Raw genomic sequence first — 21946 nt, forward strand, 5'->3', positions numbered from 1 at the left:
GAGCATCAATAATAATAATACGTTTCAATTGAGTTATTATTTTGTAATAAATGAAAAAAATATTAATTACGATAAATTATCAGTTAATCACGTTAATAATATAAAAACACAAAATACAAATGTAATAAGTAATGTTTATTAAACCAGGGAAAAGTGACAAAAACGTGTAACTGGGACATGATTTAGCATTTTATTCATACAAAATAAATAAATAAACAAATCTGTGAGGACTTCTTGAGGAACACCCTGCCTCTGCCCTGGAGATACGCCCGGAGCCACATGGGTTAAACTCATGCGAGGCGACATGTTTGGATAAAATATGGTAATGAAAGTGGTTGCAACATATTGTAATGCACGCTTCAGCACTTCAAGCATAGGTCTGCCGTAAACAACACTTATATCCAGGCTACAACCTTCTACTCGTCCGACGTGTGTGTAGCAATAAAACCTTCTGGTAAAACACATGATAAGATGGGCGGTCTTTATGGTAAGCATAGATCACTCTCAGGCCATCCTAGATGTGCTTGATGTTTTCTTTCCGCAGGGAACACAAAATGAATACTTCTCAGAGCTGTTAATGTTATGTGTTAACCATGACTGTTATTTCTGATAATCACTGGGTGACCTCTGTCGGTGACCTCAGGTAATAAGTGGGTCATTAGCTTTTTTAGCCATAAAGCCACTCTCCTCCGTACGGTAGAGAAGTCTTGTGCAGAGAAGCGGCGTGTAAAGGCAGAGTTGATGAGCAGAGTTAGCGCTGCTTTTGCAGTTTCAAACCGGAATAATGCAGACAAACTTGTACGTTCTTTGTGATCGGCGCTCTAAAAATAACGTGTTGCTTAGCAGAAAAACACAACCGTTTGCATCAAATTACGTTCAGCTTACAAACTGCACTGAGCAAGAGGAACATGATAATTTGCAGCAAAAACAAATTGATTTTGTTGAAAAAAAGTTGCTCCATCACTCACAGAGTCAATGCGTTTGCCTCCATGCAGTATAATCTTCAGCACAGCAGTAGCCACAATACATTGAAATCGACAGATATTCTTTTTAAACGTTAGCATTAAACACTAGCAGCACAAAACAGCACTTCATTTTTTTATTTTCTCTTCATCCAATATTATGCCGAGGTTTCCAGGAACTAGAAATCTACTGCCCAATTTCCAAATGAATGAGGCAGTTTTATTAAGTTACATTGCACACAATAAATCATGCAATGACCTAAAATAAAGCTGGCAACTTAAGAGGTTTAAATAAATTAATAAATTCTAATTTGTATTTGGCAACCATGCATTTATTTAAGATGTAGCAGGTCCCTTGAATTATTTTTAGATGTTATGCTCAACAACATTTCTTAAGCATGGTAAAATCAGTGCACGCTCTTGCTATGTTGTACTCGGTTTAGTAGGCAGACCGTTGTTATAGAGCAGTGAGTTCAGTCAGGTTAATTGTTCAAAATGTATTTCAAGAGCCTCTGTACTCCCCATATTTGGTTTTCGGAAGAAGTGTTTCTTTATACCTCTCCCCAGCAGACAAATGCTGACTCCTTTATCTCAGTTTTTAATACCGCAGTGAAGGTTTGGGTATGTTTTAAGGAAATGATCTATCGAGGTCAGTAAAAAAAAAAAGGCTAAGCATGTAATGATGTAAAAGCGAGCATCTGTCTTTTTAAAGTGAGAGTCATATGCAAATGTATTTTAGGCCTGTGTGACATCACACGCTCACACGTAGGCCGTTGAACCTGGTTCAAAGCTATTTTTACCTTGAGGAATGAGGAGTTGTAGGCCATTCTTACAGTACAATGATCTCTTCATTTTATAGACCTTAAAAAAGCACAAATTTCCATGTGTTTGCACACACCTGGCGAATAAAGCTGATTCTGATTGTCAAAAGCATATAACAGCTTGATTGATGCTAGCTGCTTCACTTTTACAGGAACGTATTTTACTTTATACATAGGTTAGCGTAAATCCTGTACCATTTTTGAACACTCTGTTTACGTGATGCATCCTTTATTTTGAATGGATACAGTTCAATGAAAGCGGCATATTGCATAGATTGAATTCTTGTTTAAACCATTTTAAGAAACATTTTTTGTCAAGAGATGTTACTCCTACTTGTCTAAAGATCAAGGAAAACTGTGGCGCCAGCTCTGATCTTTCATCTTGCTGCTGCACCTCTGGGTCAGAGAAATTATTCCCACAATCCAGATAATGACTTTCAACAATAGCAGTCCTGTGTGTTGAGTGCTCATCTGGGGATTTGTCTGTTTCTTTCTTAAAGTTTGTCTAGGGTCAAAGCTGCTTGTTAAGAACAGCTTTTTCCTCATGGATGCATTGGAAGAGCTAATAAAATAAATCAACTTAATATTTCTTGCCAAATTACTTACTTATGTGGCAAGTAGCCATGTAATAAACCATGTAATATGATTTAATATGGGGATGATTAATCATTTATTACCGCTGTCGCCTCTGGCTTGCTTTGTTGGGGACAGTTAATTTCTAGCGATTATCGTCGAATTGATTACAGAGACCGCCTCTGCATTTAATAACAAATTGTTCAATCTCGTCATTATACATTTCTATCATTGTACTCTTCTATTTTATACGGTTCGGTGCTTTAACACAATCTGTGTTGTTAAAAGCGCTATATAAATAAAAATGATTGATTCATTGATAATAACAGTAATTGAGTCAGACACCTGAGTCATAAATCCCACTCCGAGACTAAATAAGAGAGCTGCATGTTTATCTGATTGGCTGAAGGCAACGAGAGCTCTAAAGCGAGACCATTCGGAGTCCATATAGATGCCTGCAGACCTCATCTTTTAACACTCAGACCAAAAAGATGGTTAAATATAAATGTATATTTGCTTTTTTAGCATGCACATTACTAGCATATTGACTAGTGCTTAATAAACCACATATTAATGTGCATATTTTAGATCCTTTAATTCTACAACAATACCTAATCTTAGCACCTTACTTATTAATTAACTTAGAGGTTTATTGATGCAGAAGTTGACTCAATATCACATTCCTGGGATATCGAATACTGAAACAAGGAAAATAATGTATAGAACAGACTACTCTGCAGCTGTTTGAATGCGTTTAAAACAGTTTTAGATGGCAGAAACAAGACTTCTACTGTATAAGGCTTATCCTGTTTTCTCAAGAATGATCTGGGTTACCAGTTCGAACACCACCATCATAAATCTTTTGATGCATTTAATCAAACTAAACAAACTAATCTAAATTGATCTAGGACTGCTGGGAGCGAATTGGGGTCAGGGTTTGTGTCTCTGATAAATAAAGAAGTTCTATAAAGAAGGCTTGATCCCCCGAAGGATGTCAAAACTAGATGGTGAGGGGTCATGAAGCAGTTGAACTAGCTGAAGTTCTAATATATATTTATTTATCTTTAAATCGATTTTAAATCGTAATTTTGGTCACCCCCGAAATGGGTCATACTATGACCCGAGCAGTTTAATTAAATTCGGCATAAAACCACACGTATTCAGGGACTTGCATGTATATGGGTGAAGAAAGAACATAATGTAGGTGTTTAAAATGCATATACTCAGTTTGGGTGAATGTTCCCTCTGCATTGCTGTTAAACTGAACGCAAAACTGTTTATCTGTCAATCATTAATTTTCCGGGATGCTGGAAAATTTTGCTAAAGTGATTTTGTGATTTTCTTTCGATAGACTGAATGCATCAGAGGATTTGCAATCATCTTACTGGACCATAGTGTTTGCTGCCAGATCTAACATGATTTTGGGATCAAGCAAGTGAATAATTGCAATACTTAGCATTAAATCTACAGCTTTCTCTTCACTTTGGTCTGGCTCTTCTGGTATTTGTTCTTGTAATATGATGTGTAGCAACTACAGTCTCTAATATACATACATAACACCAACCTCTGTTCTCCTCCACCTCCTCTCACCACTTCTAAACAGCTGATGATTTTGCCATTTTTTTCTGATAAACCCAGAACAATCAGCAGTCAGTTGTAAGCCCCACACACAGAACCTCTAATCAGTCACATCCACTCTTCTCCTTCTGTCCCCTGAGGCTGAAGTATCCAAACTTCTTCTTTCCAGCCATCCTACAACATGCCCTCTGGACCCAATCCCATCGCACTTCTCCAAGCAATCTCTCCCACACTCTTACCAGCACTCACACATCATCAACACATCTCTCCTCACAGGCACTTTCTCCACTGCATTCAAGCAGGCGCTGGTAACCTCACTGCTAAAAAAACCTACATTAAACACTTCTCTTATAGAAAACTACAGACCTGTCTCTCGCCATCCATTCGTAGCTAAAAAAACTTGAATGAGCTGTTTTCAACCAGGTATCATTGTTTGTTTCATAGAACAACAAACTGGACGTTAACCAGTCAGGTTTTAGAAGTGGCCACTCATCAGAGACTGCTCTACTCTCATTTAGCTGGTTTAAATCTCACTGGTAGGTCTTTCAGGCGGTTAACTGGAGACTGGTGTTCCTCAGGATCTTTTCTTGGAACCCTCCTCTTCTCCACGTATACTACATCACTAAATCCTATCATACAGGCACATGGCTTCTCCTACCACTGCTACACTGATGACACGCAGCTCGACCTCTTATTTCAACTAAATGATCCAACGGCAGCTGCCTGGACTCCCGGCATGGATGAAAGATCATCACCTGCAGCTCAACCTGGCCAAGACTGAGCTTCTTGTCTTCCCTTCCACACAAGCTGTACAGCACGACTTCACCATCCAGCTAGATTCCTCTACAATTACCCAATCAACCGGTCAGAAATCTTGGTGTAATCTTTGACGTCCCAGCTGACCTTCAAAGAGCACGTTGCAAAGACCGCTCAATCTTCCAGATCTGCATTACAAAACATCAGAAAGATCAAGCCCTTTCTTACAGAGCATGCTGCACAACTTCTTGTCCAGGTTCTTGTCATTTCTATGCTTGACTACTGCAGTGCTCTCTCTTTATTTATTTATTCCTTTCCCTTTGCAGTTTGTACTTATTCAAACAGTGCCTGAGGCTGGTATTACGAGCAATTCCTCTGTCTGTTTGCCTCTTTAAGATGAATCGCTTAATGTATTCCCCAATTGTAAATCATTTTGGATAAAAGTGTCTGCAAAATGCCTAAATGTAAATGTGTACACATCTGAGAGTCTTTTGTACCAGAAAGGGTCAGATATACTGAAATCTAGCTCACTATGGTTACAGTTTCAGCTCTGGACAAGTCTACTTCTATTATTAGGCTTGACTCAGATATCAGAGATGGTTTCAGTAAAATAAACTGTAAAAAAAAAACATAATTACCATTGATTTTGAGCTTAACCATCCAGTTTCACAGACTATCAACAAGCTCCTTAATTCAATTATCCTTAATTATAATTTCTGTAATTTTTGCCTTTCAAATGTTAATCGGTTTCATACCAGTCTCATCTTTTTTTCTTTTCTTTTCGTTTTTAACAGGACATGTAAGCGTAATCAGTCACAGCTTAGGATACTTTTCACCTCATCTCCACTAAATATGCAAAGAAGCAACATGAATACTGACTTTATGATCTGCATGGTTGAAGTTTTTAATAATTACTTTTGATTTATCACTTTTTGTGTGCAAATATACCACAAAAATACTTCAGCAGGCATTTTACAAAGGCATTTTAATATTAGTGACGGTGGCGCTCAAATGTTGTCCATCTCGAGTGCAAACAAGACAGGACAGAGAATTTATGGTGCAATTTAACACTTTTTATGATTTGTCTGTAAACAAAGACATGAATATATGGGTGTATGAATGTGTCATCTCTTTACATTGACAGATATTTGGTGAATGATTTAAATGACTAGCACAGCTGTAATTCATATAGTTCATAATTCTGCATCAGGAGAATGTAACGTCTTTAACACCCATATCATCTGTGATCATTTCTAAAGGTATGTCCAATTATCCTTATATCCACAGCACACCACTAATTCCATATACAGCAAAAGGTTTGCTGGTGGTGTGAACAAAGCAACTAAGTACAGTGGGTGCCGGATAACACGATATCCAAATCAGCCATTTTGGAGCTTGGTTGAGTAAATGGCTTTTAAGCTACAGTATGAAACTCACAGGATGTTTTTAAAGTCCTCCTATGCTTCAAAAGATGAAGTAAATTTTATGAAAATTGATTTCTCATACCCTCATCCTTTGACCCTTTTAAACAAATGAAAGAGGGCAAGCTGGTTTGATGAGAAAAATATGTACCTCTGTGCACTTTTTGTGCAACAGCATTTTATGTACCTTACCTTAGTTTCAAGCAAAAATGTCCACTAAAACGGGTTCAATACGTGACCCTGGCACATTTTTATTACATTGACATAGGTGTGTATTGCTGTGTTTTTATTACGTTGTTTCAGTTCCATATTGCGACGTTCAGAATTCAGATATCCTGAGACTGACGCTAGTAGTTAATCCTCCATCATGTTGGGAATACGCTCTGCACCAAATCCAATCCTAAACCTACCCGATAGTGTTAAGAAATACGAAACTAATATCAAAAGGCATTTGTTCATGCAAAGGTGTCATTTCATCTGCCTTTCATGCAGATTTGAAGATTCTTCTGTTGAATTGTTTTACACGGGATTTCCAACGCTGTATCACGTGACCTATTGCCAGTGAACACCAATAGATATGAAGCTGTTGTTTTAAAGTAATGACATGATATTCTTCAAGTAATTGTGCAAAAACGACACTTTATTAACGCTGTAAATCTGTGTGAAAATGAATAAAAGGTGTCATAGTTTTACTGTCTGTAGGGTTCATTTCTTTTGGAAACTGCTCTGATATACTTATTGGTATGCATTCAGTGGCTCGCTAAAAAGCACACAAAGATACGGTAATGCCGTGAGACCAGACAGGAAGAGGGACGCTGTGACTCAAAACCCATTTGTTTGTTTTTACACGGACAGATGCTGTCAAATCCTACAATCTCATAATCCACAGAAAGAACCCAAAGTACACACAGAATAATGAAATATTTCACTGAAACCCGGTCTTCATTATATTTACATGTTTTATTTATTTTCTGCATTTATTTACACTCCATATCATTTTTGATTTATTAATGCATTGAGGTAATCGTTTTAGAGGACTGACGTTTTTCTAATTCCCCACGTCAATAACAAATAAATGCACCAAACTGAAAACTTAATTGCCATTGCTTAATACAGTTACAAATTTACATTAATACAAAGATTACAGGAAAATCATGCTCCTCTGGAGTAAGAGGACTGTTTCTGGATCTGGGTGTTAGTTGCAGGCTGTTTCAATTTTTTTCTGACAGTTGGTTGACGAGTGACAGGTCTTATGTTTGTTTTATGAAATAACAAATAATTTAGGCACTATATCAACCAGTGCTTTTGCCATAAATAGTGTATATTGCTTTGCTATGATGAAATAATTTGATATGTTTGCAAATTGATAAATTAGTGAATGAGTCAACCAACTGATCAATCAATCAATCTATCAATCAATCAATCATAATAGTTCTTGGGAAACGAGCTAAAAATATTTATAAGAAGTGACTTCATTCTGGATGGATAAAAATAGCCTGTTTGTGAATTCTGAAGTCTCTATTAAACTTGTCATAATACATTATCTCTTCTATTTAAGTTCTAGCTTGGAAAAGAGAATTTTTCATGAAGTGGGAAAAAACGGAAATGCAAAGCAAGACAATTGAAGCATGCTGGATTTATTGAGATATTCAAAAGAACACCTATGAATACAAAATGAAGCGAATCCTTCTGTGCGTTTGCATATTACATGTTCAAGTACCCAAATGGAAAACAACATATCAAATAGGTGAACTCTTAACTGTAAGGTTTACTTTAGACCGAGCCAGCAGCCCTTGAAATGAGTCCGTTCCATCAAGCTGTTTTTTTATTATACATGTGCATTCGGACTTTTCTTCACAGCACTTTTTGATTACCCAGTTAATTTAACTTGAATTTGAACTTCGGCACAATAATCAAATATTTCAGGAGATTCACAGTAAAAGTAAAAGGCACTTTTCTGGTCTTTATGAACTCCACTTTCATTCTTCTCTCTGCAGGAATTGCATACAGAGAGTGTCTGGACAATGGCACGTGGGCGCTGAAAAGTAACTACTCCAACTGTGAGCCCATTTTAGAGGAAAAGGTGAGTAAATGTGCAATAAAACCAGACCTGGACATTAATTTTTCGTTCTTTCTTTCTGTGTAACTGATTTCTGAGTCTTACTTCTCACTGCACATGACTTCTGCGTGCAAGCGTTATGCAAAAAGGACAACGGGATGCCTTTCAGTGCTGTGTCACAGTTTTCTGACCTCGTTTAGAGACTCGTGAGAAATATAGAGATTAATCTGTTTCTAGTCTTTTGGAAGCTTCTATAAAATATTGGTCACTGAGTAACAACTATTGATTTGTGGCATAATTACCGTCATTTTTTATCATTGCATATGTCAGGACACTGAGTTTCTTTTTTTTTCTTACAGAGGAAGTACCCCATGCACTACAAGATAGCCCTTATCATCAACTACTTGGCCACTGTATATCAGTCGGAGCTCTCGTTATCGCCTTCATTCTCTTTCTGTGCTTGAGGTAAGTGTGTTGGTGTGTTTTCAGCACTATACGCTCAGACATAAAGCATAAAAGCTGTCACCGAGGCTGTACTTTTTCAGAAGGTACATTTTGTACCTAAAGTCTCTGTTTTGGCTCTCCAAAGGTACACATTAGTACTTAAAGTGTACATATTTGATCGTAGGAGACGTCTTTAAGCGCTACTTGCTGATTAAGGACCTTGTGAAGTAATCCCAGAAGGCGCTCTTTGGTTGACTTTGAAATAAAAAAAAAGAATCCAAGGCACTTCTTGTCCAAAAGAGATAAAAATGCATCACCTCACCTGATACGCTGGATGAAGGCTGAAGTGCATCAGCGTGCAGAGTTTCAGGCCTTTTTAATGTTTATTGAGATGGCCAGAGTGTGAGGCATTTGAACTATTTTAAACCTTATTTGAATCTTACAGGTACAAAAGAGGCACCACTCCAGTAACAGCTTCTGTATCTTTATTTCTGAGAGTGTAGTGTGTAAATAATACCTTGCGCTGAGGCTCTTTCAAGTTAAGGAATGCATGAAAATTAAATTTAACGATGGAAAAAATGATATATTATGAAAACGGAGGAAACTTTGATTCTACTGAGAATCATATATTCACAGTTTCTTGCTCTTTTGCATGACCTAAGGCTGTTGATGTGCAAACAGCAGAATTCTGATAGCACCACAGCCACAGTATTTCCACGCGACTATTTCCAGGTGAAATGAATGCATGAAAAATACACTGAACACATAATCTTTAAATGTGCAGGCTTCCTGGAAAGTGTTACATTACCTTAAATACGTGTTCAGAAATCTTAACCTGTTAGAAATGACTGTCGTTGCGAACCCTGTCTCTGGCTCCTCTATGCACAGTTTCATATTCATGCATATGTAAGTCCTTAATCAGCTCATGCAATGCTAAAACTGTGTCACAGTGTAATTGCTGAAATGATTGTTTCATTGATTTATCTTTTTAAATTCAAGGAGCATCCGATGCCTTCGCAACATAATCCACTGGAACTTAATTACGACTTTCATTTTGAGGAATGTAATGTGGTTTTTGCTTCAGCTGATTGACGAAAACATTTATGAGACGAATGAGGTATGAAACACTTCTAAACTTCCTTATCAGCCTATTAGTATGTAAACCCATCAGTAGGTTTCTAACATTTACAGGTTTCTCACCAATATTGTATTACTGTATCACTGAAGGTATTGCACAGGTTTTTTTCTTTCTCTGTAAAACATAGAGAAATTTTTATTTTAGTCTGCTGGTATATAGTGTCTCTTTAGAGTCTTCCCGATTCTCGACAAAGTAATTGACAGTGAAGAAAAGAGATCAAAAGTCAAACTTATTTCATTTTGTAAATCATTAAAAATGACTGTTTTCAAAAGCTTTACTGAAGAACAAAGGGACAATGTGTTCATTTATAGAGACATGAGAAGGAGTGTCTTTTAAAGCTAAGAGATTTATCTGAAAAATAGATAAATAGCTTTGACGAATGGCATTTCAAAATTCTAACATATACCATTTAGGGGTAAATAAGGTACAAAAATGTCACTTTTAGCTTACGGTACTGCCTCAGTGATAGCTTATACCTTTTTCTGAGAGTGTACACTCATAAAAAACCCCCCAAAACTGCTAGATGCTGTTTCCTTGAGTTCTAGTTATAGCACCTTATAAAACACGTTTTAAAATGTTTGAAGAACCTGAGATTGTGAGGTTGTTTTATGACCTATGAAAGGTTTTATTTTAGCATCAAGTCTGTAAAAGGTTTGCAGTGTTGTAAAACATCCCTATATTCACCTCAATTAACACCCGTCCCTTTCTCTCTGTACAGCCCTGGTGTCGTCTTATTACAACAATCTATAATTACTTTGTGGTGACCAATTTTTTCTGGATGTTTGTCGAGGGCTGCTATCTTCACACGGCTATTGTGATGACATATTCCACGGACAAGCTTCGAAAATGGGTCTTCCTCTTCATTGGATGGTGTGAGTTGATTTCTCTACACAAGTCTGCTTATTTTAAAAGGGCTAATCATCTGCAATTTGCATTCAGTAAGAAAGCTGAAATGCAGGCTGCTGTTTTTGGTTTATTTGAAACATTGCCTTCTTTCATGTGATTCTTGTGAATATCACAAAGCATTTAAGTACTTAAGGTATACTAAATATTCCACATAGAGAGCTTCCAAGGTGAGGATGAGCACACAAAAGCATGCTAAGAGTTTAAGCAAACATAACTTATCAGCTAACACTGTTTGTTGATAACCTGTGAAAAGCCCAATTTTTTTTCAGATTTAGTGATTTTGTGTCTAAAATGAATATATATAATGAGAACTTAAAGCTTGGTGTCCTCAGCTTTGATTGGACTTTTTGGATACTTTTCAAAGTTTTGTTTAAAGTAAAAGAAAGTATTATCAGTGAATAGCCTAGAAAATTTTTTGCTAAAATTGTTTATGTGATAAATTACTGTAAAAAACTGAGGGGTTTGGTATTACTATAGTCTGCATAGTACAAGGTACAAAATTAAACATTTTTGGAAACTAGGAGGTACCAGTTTCAAACTTCTCAGGCTCCTTCAGAAAATGACATGCCAGCTTTTGCAAGAATATACTAATGTGTAGATAAAATATTGCATTTTTAGACTAAATTCAAATTGACCGATTTGCTACTGTTTGACTCTATATAGTGCTCTGAATCTAGTGACCAGTTTTGTGATTAGTAGCCAAACTATTCAGATATTATAATTAAAAATAGCAGTTTTGTCCCATTTACAGCACTGTTTGCCAGATTTGGTCAAACTTTATATTAGATGTCCTTAACTACTATGTACTTACACCAAAAAATAAGTACAATGTAGTTGAACTGTTCTAGAACTGCTGATTTCTAGTTCTATCCTTTTTGGAAGCACAAACAAAGTTTCACAATGAAACACAGTGTCTCCAGAACATGGCACCGCAACAACACTACAACAAAAATAATAGTTCTGCCTTATTACCTTGTGTAAACATTTGGGCGTGTTATGAAAGTTATCTCACACCATAGAGATGTGGGGTGTATTTAAAAATAATCTATCTCTTTAAGTCTATATAATGCAAATGGCTATTAACCCAAAAGATGGCACGCCAAAAACCACATAAACCAAATACAATGGTAATCTGCAGAATGTAAATACATTTCCTATGAAACAAAATCATGTGAGAAAAATATGCAAATATAAGCATATTTTGAAGCATGATAAAAACATATTATAGTGTTTGTGTTCTGTGGTTTTGAAGCATCAATTTTGGGTTTCTACCTAGTAAATGTGATGCTAATGTAGCGTATGGTTAGTCTGATAGCCAGCCTTTGAATGTGATTGAGAACAAGGTGTCAGTGCTGAGTCACCAAAGCCTCTGATTTAGTCAGAATTATCCAATCATTGAGGTAATACTTGACACACAAGTCCTGGAGTCAGTGTTGAGTCAGAAGCAGCTAAGGCCAGGCTAAAAAGAAGAGCCTAAAATGTGTAAGCTTTTCCGCCAGAGGAAACCTGAGGAAGTTCTTGTGATTCTGAATGATTAAAATATGAAAATCCTCTGCTTCTTATGCATCTTTCAGAACATAACAAACCAGTCTCCTAGTCGAATATGAGTCATAATATGTTTCTGCATCAACATTCTGACACTGCTTTGTCAGAGTGAAGTTCAGTAAACACTAAAGTCAAGTGGCCGTTCTCACAAACCGAGTGCTTGTGGCACACAGTGACCAATCAGTCACAGCCTAAGCTCTATGACTGCCTCTGATGTCCTTCCAGCACATATATTCCTCAGCCGTATATTTGAGGAGATTAACTTGGTATTGTTTCACAAGGCACATTCTTTCCACTCAGAGCTGAGGTTGTCCTGCAAGGCTGCAATTTCCTAAAATAAGCCGAACATGGAAAAGGATAGGCTGAAAGAGTCATTTCAACCTCTCAGTGTTTTATTTCAACTCAATCTCAGTAAAGCCCTGATTTAAGGGATAATTCACCCCAAAATAACAATTCTCTCATAAATAATTCACCCACATGTTGTTATAAATTTCATGAACACATAATATATTTCAAAAAAGCCGTTTGTAAACAAATGGCTGATGTTAGCCATTGACATCTATAGTATTTTCCCCCTACATTACATAAGTTACTGTTTGGATACCGACATTTGCAGACTTTAATTGTGATGACATTTGCTGAACTCAGGTATTGATTGCATTGAGCTGAAATGTCAAATTAGTGCGGTCACATAGGTCATAATAATTATAAAATGATCAGCTGAACCGTCTGGGGCTGAAGTCTCCATTCACCCAGTAGCACAGCTTGTGATAGCCCGTCAGCCGTACCGTTGAGCAGACCCAGAATATGAATAGCACTAAGCAACCTCAGATGTTTCTCACTCTAGAGGAGGAGGTGGTGGGTGAGTTGTGTCAGAGAGTGCAGACTACTTTGTTGGTTGATGTACGCAACAGTTGTAGTGTTTTCTGTACAGATCAGTATGTGCTTGTTTGAGATCTTTGAGATGGTTCGGGGCAAGGTGCACTGCTAACAACTCTAAGATTGATATGCCACTGCAGTTAGGGGCCCGTCCACACCCCAGACACTGCTTGCCTATTGTACGTGGCACCCCAGCAAGTGATGTACCACAGCATGTCTGGAGACCTGCTTCAGGGGCACTCCTGCCCGAAGAAACACAAGGTCTGACCATGGGGTGAAGGTTTGGAGACAAGCCGGTGTTACTTTGGGTGGCACGATTGAGGTGCCTGGTTGAGATGGCAGTTGTTGGGATAGATAAGGATCGAAACACTTTGCTATCTGAGAGGAACATGAGCCCACTTCACAACTTTTGTGAAGACACAGTGGGAGAGGGACATCCTGTAGAGTAGGACCTTGTACTGAAATCCATGTCCTTCAAAGGCAAATCATAGAAATAGTGGTGTGGAAGGATCGACACATGAAAGTATGCGTGCTTCAGATGAATCGATGGGCAGCGATGTGGAACATAGGACTGGCTGTGGTGTTTGCTTCTGACCTCTCCATCAGGGAGACCCAGGTATATTCCCTTGCTGCACCATTGTCGAAGGGGGTGGGGGAGGAGGAGCTCGCAAATCAGTTTCTGGCAATAAAAGGTGCCGTCCATGACCCGGTCAGCTCCTCGTTTACCTCCGGAAAAAAATTCACCAAGGTGTGGCACTGACAACTGGTGCAGGCCACCCTGAGAAACCAATTGTCCAACCTCGAGGGTCCCAGAGGGCAGGAGCACAGCCGAATCTTCCTATCCAGAAATCAGATCATTGGGAGGAGCGCAGAAGGATACTGCTGGTAAGCTCCTTGTAGAGGGCCCGGCACTTTTGTTTGGTAGATCAACTGGTTGAGGCATGCAAAAGGGGTAATGTTTTTTTTTAAGTTACAGGTCAAACATTTTTTTTTTGGAAGATGCATAGAGTAGTGGCAAAAATGCGAAACCAAATAAGATAAAAGACAGAATGATGTTGCAGTATAGCTCCTGTAGCATTGCTTGAGTGTGAGGGAGAAACTGCTATACATGCAAAAGGTCATGAGATGAGGCAATGTTTCAATCGTGCTATCGGCTCATTACCCCTGCTGTGTTATAATGCCTGCCTATCGTGTTCGTAAATTGGCATGAATCAGTCAAACAAATTAGTGGAAATGGAGGTACTAATTACAAAGCAAACAACTCACCCACTCAGACTATCATTTTCAGTCACATCCAAATGAAATTAAATTTGAAATAACTTAAAATATAGAGATTCACTTTGAGTGAGCTGTTTTTTTGAGCACTCTTAAAGCTGTAATTATCATGACCCCTGTTTGATTAATGGTCAGAATAGAAGGTGACGGTTAATAATATTTGGCTGTTTAATATTGCCAAACAGCATAGTGTGGTAACAAAAGGTGTTTGTTACTATTGAATTTTAATTTATAACTAAAAAGCATATTTTTCAGCAGATGTGTTTAATGGTAAATGATTTCTTCCTCCTGCTCACATAGAGGATGACTCTTTTTTCAATGTGGCTTTGTTGAAATAAGACTGACCTACAATGTGTATGATCAAACACTTAAGAGAATGTTTTTGTTCATTATGTTTTCATCAAAATGCAAAGGAGAATTGTGCATTGTTTATATACATGTTTATATGCAATTATCAGATTACGAATGTAAAAAGTGCCAGTGTTTAATACTCTTCTGTCTTTTATCATCTTTTGATGAATGGCATGATCAACAGAAATGCACATACACATTTCCAAACGCATTTTTGTTCATCCATCTTTCTGTGGGCAGTAATGGCTCAGTGTTAATTGTGGCAGGCAAATAGTGATGACATTTGTGAACGATGTGCATATGAAAAATCACACAAACTTCCCACAGCACAGGTTCAGTGCGTTTAGCGTCTGATTAAGTTGTGGTGGTCGGGTATAAAAAGCTTTTTGCACAGAAATATTTTACACAAAAATGGCACAGCTGTTTCAAGAGATAATAACCCATTGGGAAAACAATGTTTCGTTTTCATGTTTTCTTCGGTTGCTGTTTGTGAAGTATGATTTGTCAATGTACGCAATCTTCTCTCTTTCAGGTATACCGTGTCCGATAATTATAGCGTGGGCCATTGGAAAACTTTACAATGAAAACGAACAGTAAGTTGCTGATTTGCAAAGAGAAATGCTTATGATTAGAGTGAAAAAACACAAAATGACGTGTAACCTGTTTGTGACAGTGAAATTGTAAAACACACTGCCATAGTGCTGTAGGCGTTTTGAATTGTTTTTAGTGAATTGCTAAGCAATTATGAGATGACTCAGATCCCTTCTTCAGTGAAAGTCATTGGGAGCTTTTTCAACTTCTTATTTTATTTGAATTAAGTGAAAATAAGCCTGAATATGTAGAAGCCACAGGACTCTTACAAAAAATAAGTACACTTTGAATTATTTTCATTAAAAAAACTTAAGTTCAATTATATATAACAGTAATAGTTACATTCTGTAAGGTAAGTTAGTGAACTATTATTGAGTTTACATAACATTGACAATATCAATGAATAAAAATATGTTCATTACTGTTATTGACTAAAGGTTTATTGAACTGAACACATAAAAAGTCTACAAATAATATATAAAGAGTAAACTATAAGCAGTCCATATACTTAACAAAACCTTTGTTTCAGATGCTGGTTTGGCAAGGAACCTGGAAAGTACATAGACTACATTTATCAGGGGCCTGTGATTTTAGTTCTTCTTGTAAGTATTATTGTTTTATTGCTTTCCTCTGATTTGTGTTTGTCAGTTTCTCCAGCAAATAGAAAAACTGTGTGACGAATTTGAACGAAAGTGAACAAAATGACCGTTTTGGCAATACCTACGGGTGTCTTTATGAGCTCTTGAAATGTCTTCATGTTATGTGCAGTAAGATCAAACTATTTCGAGAAAATGCGTTATCACTGACATGCATCTTTTCTTTCTCTCTGATATAGATCAATTTTGTGTTTCCTTTTCAACATAGTGCGCATTTTAATGACAAAGCTGAGGGCCTCGACCACATCTGAAACAATACAATACAGGTAAAGATTTTTCTAACTATTGCTACTATAACTGTACTGAGCAGGAGCAGTAAGAATGCGTTTGCTCAAGCCGAATGCAATCCCGTTTCACGTTCATCTTTACGTTTACAGGTACATTTTCTGAGCATTTAGCATGGAGTAAGCCAATCAGTGTTTTTTGTCAGTGCTGAAGATAATTTGAGTGCCACCTGTACTCTAATTTTCGCATGTATATAAATCCCGGTGTCATTTGCATGTATTTGAATAATTACATCAGCAAAAGCTTCTAGAAGATCATTTAGGTACAAACTAAAGAGGCTCAACGATAGATCCCTGAGGAACCCCGCCGATAACAAAGGACTGGATGCCACTATAGAAACTAAAGCTATTATCTGTTCTAAACCCAATCGAAAAAGCTATTCTTTTCCTTTATACAAGTTTGTGTTGTCATGTCACCTAAGGTGACTTGGTTTTGAGGATTGAGGTTTTAAAGTTTCAGTTTTTTTACGTTTTTACTCTATGAAGTCTACGATTTTGAAACTTTTTGACCTGAAAGCATGACTTGCTAATGTGTGAACGTATCTCAGGGCGATACTTACTTCAGTCAGAATAAAACGAGACCTTTGATCGGCGTTTGCTGAGGATGCATTTGCACACTTTGTTGTAGCGTTTCACTTGATTTGCTAAGTATTAATGGAGTGAGTCTGAGTCTCGAGGACAAGCTTATGTATAATTAATCCTCTTTTCTTAAAAAAGTTAGGATTTCATTGTTGCTTGGATTTCAGAGTTCATCAGAACCCATACTTACTAACTTTAACAATATTTTGTACATTTTCCTAAGAAAACAATGACTTGTGCTTAACCTGTGGCCAACTTGCCACACAATGTTGGCAGAGAGGATGACAGCACTTTTATTTTTTCCTCGTGTGGGCTGCTTTTGCTTTCAGAAGAGTATTTCATATCATTAAGGTTACTGCTGTTATTGTCTGACGTTTTCAACCCAACATGCACGGCCCTTCATATTCCTTGCACAAACTATAATATATTGTCATTTTAATAAACATCAAGGTAGTGCTAGTTCAGATGATGCCATTGCATTAATTCAAGTTATTTTTAGGGCTATATCGGTAGACATACTACTACTGTCAGGATTTCAGTCTATGTTCCCGTCTTGGTGTTTGTGGACTCTTATTTGAAGTATTTGCTCCCCGTTGTTTCTACGTTCCCTGCCCACATTGTTAGTTTCCTCGCTAACTGATTAGCTCCTCCCTCTTGTTACTTGTTACCCTGTTTATTTAAGATCAGCTCAGATTTTGATCAAACGTGTTCCGACCTCTGCCTGGTATTTGTATTTTTCTTCTGTCTTGACCTTTTGGATTAAGTTTGCTGTGGCTTGACCCTCGCTTGTTTATTGGACCGCCCCTGTTTGACCCTGCCTGTTTTGATCATGTCTTATGACACTTTTAATCGTGCAATATTTTCCATCACACACACTTTGTATTTCAATTTATTAACTTGGACGCACTTAGGTGGCAATTGCTGACATGTACTTAAATCAAAAAATAAGTAAAACCTGTATGTATATGCTATAGAATCAGCGCATGGTATGGAATGATTCATTTTAATGTAAGTACATAGTAATTAAGGTCCACCTCATGTAAAATGGGACATCTAATTTTTAATAGTTTGTGAATGACCCAACACTATAAAGTGCATACAAACAATAGTTTGCATAAATAACGCAAATAATATACGCTATACTGTAGCTTACATTAGGATTCAGAGCATGCAAGGAAATCATTATGTAGCCTATCACAAAAGGTGTTTTCAGTGCACAGAGGTGTCTTGAATATACTTAGGCAGCTCTGAAGCCACACGATGACGAAGTGTTAGCAAGAACCGTGCGAGACTGAAGTAGAAGATACGCAAGCATAGCTATTTATTGTACTGAAATATTAAATTGCTTCTTACAATATTCGGTCTGCTGCCGAACGGTGTCTAAAAATCATAGTTTTACATCTTTTCTCGTTTTCTCTTCTGCTGGCTTATTGTCAGTCACAGCCATATTTTGCTGTCACATTTGATAAGAGGCCAAGTGATACACTGTGGACAAAATACTATATTTAAGGGTAAGAGGAAATTAATGGTTTGGAATGAAATGGAAATGATTCCGTTTGAAAAGCTTATTGGAGCATGATGCCTCTGGCACGCAGTCATTATAGCGAAAATAATCAGAATTCAGCTGCTGGTCTGTTCCCCCGATCACAGGGAGAGCGGGAACTCCACGTGTCTATACCTTTGTAAGTACTTAACCTTCAGATGTCAACAGCGTTTAAAGGTTCTTCATCGACATTGGTGGTTCCATGAAGAACCTTTAACATCCATGTCCACTGCACACAAAGTTATCTGAAGTGGAAAAAGGTTTAGATTATTGCAGTAAGAAAAATCAACCTGATTGCTTCTTCTGTTGCAACCTTTTTTGAAACCTTCATTTTAATGAGCATTGCATTTCATATGGTCGACAACCATTATATATTTGGGACATCAGAGTATAGTAAAGCCCTTATTGGTGTCAATTTGTTGGTTGTCATACATTTTGTCAGTATTTTAAAAAGTAACCAGTCTCCATAATTGAAGTTAGGGAATGTGTCTAATTAGTTATGTGCCATAAATCTAATTGCTTTTTTTTTTTTTTTTAATTTTCTCTCATTCTGTGACTACAGGAAAGCGGTGAAGGCCACTCTAGTGCTTCTGCCTCTGCTTGGTATCACATACATGCTGTTCTTTGTAAACCCAGGCGAGGATGACATATCTCAAATTGTGTTCATATATTTCAACTCATTTCTACAGTCCTTTCAGGTCAGTGGCACATTATGTCTGTACACAGATGCTCATGATTGTTGCTCTTACCGTCACATGTCTAGACAGGCCCGGTTCTACGGCGCTAAGCACTCTCAAACTAAATCAAAAGCACCCTCGGTTAAAGCTAATGGCATTTTATTGCAGATTTGGCACTGCGCTACGGTTTGCGCTCTGTTTTTTGCAGCGTTGAAAATTGTGTCCAATCAAAAGACATATTTGTTGATTTCTTGAACAGCAAACCTGAGGCGTTTAGATTCCACTTTCTGCTTAAATTGCCAGAAGTTTCATTCATCTCATTAAGTGTAGACGCGATGCAAATAAGAGATTCTCTGTGCACCTTAGAGAATGTCAATTATGAATGAATGAATGTAATACTTAACGTTCAGACAAGACAGCATCATGTTTGTGTGAATCTTGGCAAGCCATATTTTGAAATAATATACTTTATAGGGAGATCTTGGAAAGGCACATCTTATGTACACGCTTTGTGAACGTGCAGTCCTTTTGGGATACATATCTTATGTATATATAATATTTTAAAGCAGCCTCAATGATTTGATTTTGGACTATTATTATTATTATTATTATTATTATTGTGTAGTGCATGCAGTAAATGGTGCAGTACTGTTGGGGTTCTTTTTTATTTTTCATCCTGTCTTCCATCCTGTCTTCTTTGATCCTTTTTTCCAAAGAAAATAATTCATGAGACATCCCTGAAAGAAACCGAAAGATACCGAAACTAAGGCAGAACAAGTGTGCAAGGCTTTCAGCTGAAATTGCAGCAATTTCCTTCATGTTTGGAAAGGTTATTATTTCTTTTTTTAAATGCTCTGCTGGGGCTAACGTAATTGCTGAATGCACGTAATAAAAAAAAAATACAATATACAATACCATTCCAGTGTTTATAGGTGAAATGTATGTTAAAGAAAAGAAGTAATATTGTAATTGTATTGTAAAATGCACTCTTAAATTGAAAAAAGTTAAATAAGTACATATCTGTAGATATAAAAATAGATATATTACTGTGATGGAAATACTACAGTTTTAACATCAGTACTACAGTCCTTGGTGTCACGTGATTCTTTAGAAATCATTCTAATATGCTGATTTATTCCCTGTTAGATGCCCATTACACGTTTCCAAAATAAACTGAAACAATAAAATTGGTTCTTGATTTATCCACAAAATCTATTTTTTGCAAAACACTGTGACAAATTCAGGCTTATCATTTCTTCGAAATTGTCATTGCAGACCTCCATGTAGTGTCGTATTACTGTATTTAATTGAGGTCAAGGGAATATGGTGTAAAAATAGAGACTCGTGAACTGAGCCTGAAACTATTTTTGAAAAGTTCTGCATGGTGCAAACTGACATTGTGCCACGCAATAATGTAACTGATATATATATATATATATATATATATATATATATATATATATATATATATATGTGTGTGTGTGTATGTGTGTGTGTGTATGCATCCTGACAGACCTGCTCGAGTTCATTTAGAAATGTTATAGAGTATGATCTAAGATCTAGTCTACAGCCTGCCACAGCACATATAGCAGCTACACACAATGAGATGTTTCTTCACATTGTCCAGGCAATCGGTTGCTTGCCCGTTGACTAATTAGGTTATGCCCACACTATGCTTTTTGGGCACACTGACACCTGCGAAGAAATAGTTGATACTGGCACTGTAGTGTGTAGTCAGTAATGAAAAAAAACATGGCGAACCCAGCACTATACCTTAAAGGCATAGTTCACTCAAAAATGAAAATGTATTGCTAATATATTCACTCTCTCTCGGGCCATGCAAGATGGATGTGACTTTTTTTCTCCTTAGAAGAGTAAGGTCCTTGATGATTCATAAAATGCAAGACAGCAGCTGCATGTTTTTTGAGAACAAAAACAGCTTATCAAGTAACATAAAATGAATACCCATGGCTCCTGAAGATGCATGAAGTGAAACTGAAACTGAACATTATTTACAACGTTATAAGCTGTAATACAGAGCCAGTTCATAAACGAATCATTCATTTCTTTTTGGTTTTTGAATTATTGAAAAATGTGTACAAAAAAATCATAGATTTCCCCATTTACTTGAAACTCTCAAGTTGTAGGAAATAATGTTGCAAAAAATTGCCCGTTTCTTGTTTCACTCGAGGTTGAATTTTCTCAAAAGCCAACTAGTAAATTAGTTTCACAGAAACCTGGAGGTATTTGGTCTTCTTGTGTAAAGGATCCGGGCATTCACTGGTGCTCTTTTATGTGCTGATGGCATTAATTGGGGGCATTGGCAAGGTGAAGATCTGAAACCATTGGAGAAATGAGCTTAGATCAAATGTAGGAAAGTTTCTATGTAATGTTTTATAGTAAAAAAGGCTCCCGCTGCTTCTTTAAAAGGCAAGCGGTAGCTGGACCGCTGATTGATGCCTCAATGGCAAAGGTGTCATTGCTTTCGTCCGCAACCTGCTTTATTTCAGACAGTCGTATGCCTTTCTTTGATGATTTCCACAACAGACAGCAAATGTTCAGTCGATAGGTGTGAGCGGCCACAGGGTTGTCTTCCGTCAATTCTGAGTAAAAGACGGTATGCTGTAAATCATATGGCTGTAAATAACGTATAATTATGTAACAATAATATTTTGTTCACTACACAGTAATGCCATTTAATGTACTGCAAAAAGACTGGTTTTGTTGGCTGAATGTTTGATGGTGGAGCTGACAGCTGACCTTTTTAGGTTAGTTTGAATTAATTTGGCAGCTTCTACCATGTTTCTGTTAACCACATGGTCAATGGTTGCATGGTCTTCATTTGAAAGGACAGTACCCTGCTTGGTTCCACTTTATGTTGTGGTCCTAATACATGTGTACTTACACA

The 21946-nt window shown here is 37.2% G+C and overlaps 1 pseudogene; it reads left to right on the forward strand.

The window, feature by feature from the left end:
• The window catches only part of LOC122361075, a 41438-nt pseudogene extending 21731 nt beyond the window's left edge, over positions 1-19707 (forward strand).
• Positions 19708-21946: the final 2239 nt, after the last annotated feature.

This window comes from Puntigrus tetrazona, chromosome 2, assembly GCF_018831695.1.
Source record: "Puntigrus tetrazona isolate hp1 chromosome 2, ASM1883169v1, whole genome shotgun sequence".
In the NCBI taxonomy this organism is placed as follows: Eukaryota; Metazoa; Chordata; class Actinopteri; order Cypriniformes; family Cyprinidae; genus Puntigrus; species Puntigrus tetrazona.